General features: G+C 37.8%; 1 pseudogene; it reads left to right on the top strand.

The window, feature by feature from the left end:
• Positions 1-969: 969 nt before the first annotated feature.
• The window catches only part of LOC123591763, a 32,772-nt pseudogene continuing 25,694 nt past the window's right edge, over positions 970-8,047 (top strand).

Here is an 8,047-nt window from a genome sequence, read left to right as displayed (position 1 = left end):
ACAAATTGTCACACCAGGAAGTCCACAAAGGAAAAATGAATCTCTGTAACATTTGGCTTCAAAAACTGGAGGGGTAGGGGGTTGCCTGGGCATTTGACTCTTGATAGTGGCATAGGTCATGATCTTGCCATTGTAAGATCTATCCCTGCTGAGCATGGAGCCTACTTAGGATTCTCTCTCTCTGCCCCTCCGCTGCTCTCTCACACATTCTCTCAAAATAAACAAATAAACACTAAAAAATAAAATAAAATAAAAATAAAAACTAGAAGGGCAAGGCTTCCTAAATTTTTATAACAAATGAGATTTAAGCCAAGGAATTTTTAAACTCAGCAGACTCAGCTCTGGGAGAGCCTGAGGGCAATAGGAACTCAAGTTCCTGCCCTTAAAGACAACAAGACAAACAAACCTCTGCAATGCAACAGTTTGAAAACAGCCTGGGGCATATGACAGGGAGAGTTAGTTACTAATCTCAGAACAGATCCTGGAGAGACAAAGTTTCCTGAGGGACATATTCAGGAACAAAGGAGCTGGTAGGCAACATTTCCCTCCTTCCATCCCCCAGAATAAACAGAGCCAACTTCCAGAACCAGTGCTCTGTTGACATTTGCTACCAAACTTGCTTACACCAAACCATCCCCCCACCACACTTCAGCAGATCCACCCTTTCCAGTCACACTTGCTTCAGTTTTGGCACTGCTGGTCCCTTCTCCCAGAACATGGCCAAAAACCTTGCTAAAGCCACCTCTATTGACCCATGCACTTTGCAGGCCTCAGTCCCAGTGACAGTGGTGGCAGCACCAGCTGTGGGACAGCAGAAGACCAACGTGCACCTTCTTAGAATTGCTCCCACACCTGCACACTCACACATTACAGAACTGCACAGGCCAGCCCCAGTTTTGGTGGCACTACCAGCAGTGTTCACTTCCCAAACAGACCAGCGCATACCTTATTAACACTGTGCACCCTACCATGGCTGGCCAGTCCTGGCAGTGGCAGAACATCCTTTACCATTTGCTTCAAACCAGAGCCACAGCCTGGCAGTGTGCAAACAGCCACAATAAGGGTCAGCAATACTCCAAAGTGACTACTGCCCTGGGGTGAGGAAATGAAAACCACACACCAATCAGACAGCAGTCTCAGCAATAGGTTGAGGGCAGACAGTTGTCTGACTGCAACATCTCAGGTGACAACACAGAGAAAGTGTCCAGCAGTTCAGTGCTACTACATCTCTGGCAAAAGCCTGGGATGACTCAACTCAAGCCCAAGGTGGCTCAGACTGGTTCACTAACACCAAAGACTGGTTCACTAAAACCAAAGGTACCAAACACTGTCCACATTGGCAACAAGAGCCACTACAGATGAATAGACTGGAAGAAAAAGTAGGAAAGACACAACAGCAAGGCTCTTGCAACACACATAAGCAACACCTGAGAAACACTAGGTTCTAGTGAACAGGGGACACTACTGTAACACACTACAGGAAGTCTTATGAATAATGCCATTACATTATGTTTCTAAGAGCAGCAGACATAAGTGACTTTCCTAACACACAGAAACAAACACACAGAGTTAAGACAAATGAAGAGACAGAGGAATACATCTAAAATGAAAGAACAGGACAAAACTAGAGCAAATGACTTAAGTGAAATGGAGATAAGTAATATGTTTGATAGAGAATTTAAAGTAATGATCATAAAGATACACATTGGACTTGACAAAAAGAGTGGTGGAAATCAGCATGACTCTTAACTAAGAAATAAAAAAAAAAAAAAAACAGTCAAAGATGAAAACCCAATAACTGATATTAAAAATACAATAGATGGAATAACAGCAAGTTAGAGGAAACAAATAAACAAATTAGCAACCTGGAGGAGAGAGTAATAGATCGTAATAAAGCTCAACAGATGATAGAAAAAAAATTATGCAGGGGCGCCTGGGTGGCGCAGTTGGTTGAGCGTCCGACTTCAGCCAGGTCACGATCTCGCGGTCCGTGAGTTCGAGCCCCGCGTCAGGCTCTGGGTTGATGGCTCGGAGCCTGGAGCCTGTTTCCGATTCTGTGTCTCCCTCTCTCTCTGCCCCTCCCCCGTTCATGCTCTGTCTCTCTCTGTCCCAAAAATAAATAAACGTTGAAAAAAAAAAATTAAAAAAAAAAAATTATGCAAACAAGAGGAGACTTAAGGAACTAGGTAACTCCATTAAGCATAACAATATTGGCATTATAGGGATCTCAGAAGAAGAAGAGAGAGAAAAGGGGGCAGAAAACTTACGTGAATAAATAATAGATGAAAACTTCTGTAATCTGGGGAAGGAAATAGATATCCAGACCAGGAGGCACAGATATTCCCCCAGAAAATCAACCTAAGGAGGTTTACAAAGCACATAGTAATTAAAATGAAAAAAAAAAAAAAAGTAGTGACTAAGAGAGAATTTTAAGAGCAGCAAGAGAAAAGAAGACAGTTGCATACAAGGGAAACCTCATAAAGCTCTCAGTGGATTTTTCAGCAGAAATTTTGCAAGCCAGAAGGGAGTGGCATGATCTTTTCAAAGTGAAGAAAGGCAAAAGTCTGCAGCCAAGAATACTCTACCCAGCAAGGATATCATTCAGAATAGAAAGAGAGATAAGGAGTTTCCCAGACAAACAAAAATTAAGAGTTCATAACCACTAAACTAGTCCTAGAAGGAATGTAAAGGGGATTCTTTGAGTGGAAAGGAAAGGCGATAAGTGAAAGTATGAAAAGTAGGAAACACAAAAGCAGTACAAATAAATATATCAGTAAAAATCAGTCAAGGGGCCCACAAAATGAAAGGGTATAAATTATGACACCATATACCTAAAGCTGTGGGCAGAAGAGCAGTAAAGATTGGGTTCAAACTTAAGCGACCATCAACTTAATATAGACTGCTGTATGCAGAAGATGTTATATACAAATCTAATGGGGAGAATCTGGGTGGCTCAGTTGGTTGAGTGCCTGACTCTTGATTTCAGCTCAGGTCATGATCCCATGACCCTGGGATTGAGCCCCACTTCAGGTTCCATGCTGAGCTTGGAGACTGCTTGGGGTTCTCTCTCGTTCCCTCCCCTTTCTCTCTCATTCTCTCTCTCTCTCATTTTCTTAAAAAAAAACCCTAATTGTAACCACAAATCAAAACTAGAAATAGATACACAAAAAATAAAGAGAAGAGAAAGGAATCCAAATACATCACTAAAGAATACCAGAAAACCATGAGACAGCAAGAGAAGAATCCAAGAAACAAAATATAACCACACACCACAAAAATAACCACAAAACAAGAAAGAAAATGCCAATAAATACATATCTATCAATAATTACTTTGAAAGAAACAGACTAACCACTCCAATCAAAAGACATAGGTTGATGAAATGGATAAAAAAACAAGACACATCTATATGCTGCTTACAAGAAACTCATTCAGATCTAGCAATACATGAAGTTAAAAGGGAAGGGCCACAGAAACATTTATCATGCAAATGGATGTCAAAAGAAAGCTGGGGTAGCAATATTATATTAGACTAATATAGATATTAAAACAAAGACTGTAACAAGAGACAGAGAAGTATACTATATAATCATTAGGGGGACACTCCATCAAGAAGATATAACAATTGTAAATATTTATGCCCCCTACATGAAACACCAAATACATAAAACATTTAGTAAGAAAAATAAAGTAAGTAACTGATAGTATTACAATAATAGTAAGGGACTTTTAACACCCCGCTTATATCAATGAACAGATCATCTATATGGAAAATCAACAGGGAAACAATGATTTTGACTGACACACTGGGAGAGATGGATTTAACATATATATTCAGAATATTTTATCCTAAAAGAGCAGAGTACACTTTCTTTTCAAGTGCACATGGAATATTTTCCAGAATAGATCACATATTAGGACAAAAAGCAAATCTCAACAAAATAAAAAAGATAAGTCATGCCATGCATTGTTTCTGAACACAAAGCTTTGAAACTAGAAATCAACCACATGAAAAAAATCTAGAAAAACCACAAATACACGGAGGTTAAATACCGTGCTACTACACAATGAATGCATCAACCAAGAAATCAAAGAAGAAGTAAAAATTACATGGAGACAAATAAAAAGGAAACACAACAGTTCCAAAATTTGGGGCATGAAGCAAAAGCAGTTCTAAGACAGACATTTACAACAACACAAGCCTACCTCAAGAAGCAAGAAAAATATTAAACAACCTAAGCTTATACCTAAAGGACCTAGAAAAAGTAAAACAAACAAAACCAAAAAACAGCAGAAGTAAGGAAATAATAAAGATTAGAACAGAAATAAATGATATAGAAATTAAGGAACCCAAGAGCTGAATCTCTGAAATGACCCACAAAATGAGCAAATCTCTAGTTAGATCCATTAAACAAACAAACAAACAAACAAACAAACAAAATAGTGAAAGAGGGACTCACACAAAATCAGAAATGAAAGAGGATAAATAACAACCAACACCACTGAATAAGAAAAAATTGTAAGAGAATATTATGAAAAATTACGTGTTAACAAATGGGACAACCTAGAAGAAATGGATAAATTTCAAGGCACATTTAACCCACCAAAACTGAAGCAAGATGAAATAGAAAATTTGAACAGATTTAGAACCAGCAAGGAAATTTAATAGGTAATCAAAACCTCCCAAAAAAACAAAAGTCTAGGACCAGATGGCTTCACATGCAAATTCTATCCATCATTTAAAGAAGAGTTAAGAGGGGTGCCTGGGTGGCTCAGTCGGTTAGGCGGCCGACTTTGGCTCAGGTCATGATCTCGCGGTCCGTGGGTCGAGCCCCGCGTCGGGCTCTGTGCTGACAGCTCGGAGCCTGGAGCCTGTTTCAGATTCTGTGTCTCCCTCTCTCTGACCCTCCCCCGTTCATGCTCTGTCTCTTTCTGTCTCAAAAATAAATAAACGTTAAAAAAAAAATAAAGAAGAGTTAAGACCTATTCTTTTAAAACTATTCCAAAAAATAGAAGAGGAAGGAAAACTTCCAAAATCACTCTATGAGGCCAGCATTACACTGATATCAAAACCAGAAAAAGACACCACAAATAAAGAAAACTACAGGCCAATATCCATGAAAAGCATAGCGGCAAAAATCTCCAACAAAATATTAGTAAACGAAATCCAACAACATGAAAAAATTATTCACCATGATCAACTAGGAATTATTCCTGGGATGCAAGAGTGGTTCAACATTCACAAATCAACCAATGTGATACACCACATCAGTAAAAGAAATGGCAAAAAACATGATCATTTCAATAGAGACAGAAAAAGCATTTGGCAAACTGCAACATCCGTTCATGATAAAAACCCTTAACAAAGTAGGTTTAGAGGAAGGGACTATACCTCAACATAATAAAAGCTTTGTATGAAAAACACACAACTAATATCATATTCAATTGGAAGAAAATGAGAGCTTTTCCCCTAAGGTCAGGATCAAGACAGTGTGTCCATTCTCACCATTTTTATTCAGTACAGTACTAGAAGTCTTAGCCTCAGCAACCAGACAACAAAAAGAAATAAAAGGCATCTGAATTGGCAAAGAAGAAGTAAAACTTTCACTATTTTCAGATTATATGATACTATATATATAAAATCCTAAAGACTGTACCCAAAACTACTAGAACTGATAAATGAATTAAATAAGGTTTCAGGATATGAAATCAATGTACAGAAATATATTGTATTACTATACACTAGCAATGAAGCAGGAGAAAGAGAAATTAAGAAAACAATTCCATTTAAGGGTGCCTGGGTGGCTCAGTGTGTTAAGCGACCGACTTACACTCAGGTCATGATCTTGAGGTTCACAGGTTGGAACCCTGAATCAGGCTCTGTGCTGACAGCTCAGAGCCTGGAACCTGCCTTGGATTCTGTGTCTCCCTTTCTCTTGGGCCTCCCTCACTCATGCCCTGTCTCTCTCTTACTCTCTCTTAAAAATAAATAAACACTTTTAAAAAAGAAAGAAAACAATCCCATTTACGATTACACACACAAAAAAACAGTAAAAAGCAAACAAACAAACAAACAAACAAACAAAACTAAGAATAAACTTAACCAAGGAGGTAAAAGACCTGTACTCTGAAAACTATAAAACATTAATGAAAGAAATTGAAGATGACACAAACAAATGGAAACATATCCCATACTCATGGATTGGACGAAGAAATATTGTTAAAATGCCCATACTACCCAAAGCAATTAAATGCAAACCCTATCAAAATACCAATAGCATTTTTCATAGCACTAACACAGTCTTAAAATGTGGATGGAACTTCAAAAATACCCCTGAGGAACCAAAGCAATCTAGAAAAAAAAAATAGTGAAAGTTTTACTTCTTCTTTGCCAATTCAGATGCCTGGAGGCATCACAATTCCAGACTTTAAATTATTTATTTATTTGTTTGTTTGTTTGTTATAAGTTTATTTATTTTGAGAGAGACAGAGACAGCACCAGTGGAGGTGGGACAGAGAGAGAGGGAGATGAGAATCCCAAGCAAGTTCTGCACCATCAGCAGGAAGCCCAATGTGGGGCTGGAACTCACAAACCCTGACATCATTACCTGAGCTGAAACCAAGAGTCGACCACTTAACTGACTGAGCCACCCAGGCATCCCAAGACTTTAAGTTATATTACATAGCTGGGAATTTAACCAAAAAATACAAAAACACTAATTCAAAGTGATACATGCATCCCTATGTTTATAGCAGCATTATTGACAATAGCCAAGATACGGAAGCAGCCCAAGTGTCCATTGACTAATGAATGAATAAAGAAGTAGTATATACATACAATGGAATATTATTCAGTCATAAGAAGGAATGAAATCTTTCCATTTGCAACAACATGGATAGATCTGGAGAGTATAATGTATGTGAAATAAGCCAGTCAGAGAATGACAAATGTCATATTATTTCACTCATATGTGGAATTTAAGAAACAAAACAAATGAACAAAGGAAAAAGGAAAAAAAAAAGAGAGAGAGAGACCAAAGAACAGACTCTTAACTATAGAGAAGAAACTGAGGTTTACCAGAGGGGAGGGGAGTGAGGGATAAGTGAAATAGGTGAACTGGATTTAAGAGTACACTTATCATGGTGACCACTAAGTCTGATATGGAACTGTTGAATCACTATATTGTACACCAAGAGCAAATATAACACTGTATATTAACTACACTGCAATAAAACTTTTTTTTTAAAAAAAAGAACAAGTGGCCTAGGTGTTTCAGGAAGAGAAATGTTAAATGTTCAAAAGCAGAGATAAAAATGTGATAATATTTAGATATACCTGGTAAGTAAGAACAAGTCTTCATATTAGGGAGGATTCCCAGCATGCCAAGAATAAAAGATCCATTCCCCAAACTGCCTGCAGTCCTGCAGTGACCTCATGAAAGACCCAGAAAAGTGTCTAGTAGCAGCAAACCACGTCTGATCCCTATAAACTAGCTTATGTCATATTTTGGTTGGTTTTCAATGATTTCAGAATAGCTCATTATTATGTAACAGCTTACTTCAACCCAATAATACAACATGACTTTGAAAAACTAACAAACACCTCTCTGTCACATGATTGTATTATTTTGTCTTTGTATGGATATTTTCCCCACTGTCTATGAACATCTGAAGGGCAGTGTCTTATTTTCCAAGTAGTCACAGAACCTAGTAATGCTTAGGATATAGCGCATACAAACTAAATGTTTAATTGATGAATTGATGAACAAACTGATGAATGAGTAACAAGATTTGCAAAGGCAAACAAGAAAATAGAGTAAGCAAAGGTTATAGTTATGTTTGTTAAATGAAGTGAAGACATAAAGTATCCACGGTTGGAAACAAATGTTTGTAGGATAATGTTTATGTTAGTGGATATCTTTCACACATGTGTTAAAGAGTTAGTGGAGGGTTTTTATGGAAAAAGAATGAGTAAGCCTGCTTAAGAATGATAAAGGAGACCCAGGGATAGCATCTGTGGCAGACATGCTTTACTCAAGTAATTTAA

Source organism: Leopardus geoffroyi, chromosome B4 (assembly GCF_018350155.1).
Source record: "Leopardus geoffroyi isolate Oge1 chromosome B4, O.geoffroyi_Oge1_pat1.0, whole genome shotgun sequence".
Taxonomy (NCBI): Eukaryota; Metazoa; Chordata; class Mammalia; order Carnivora; family Felidae; genus Leopardus; species Leopardus geoffroyi.
This window is presented reverse-complemented; position numbering and strand designations above follow the sequence as displayed.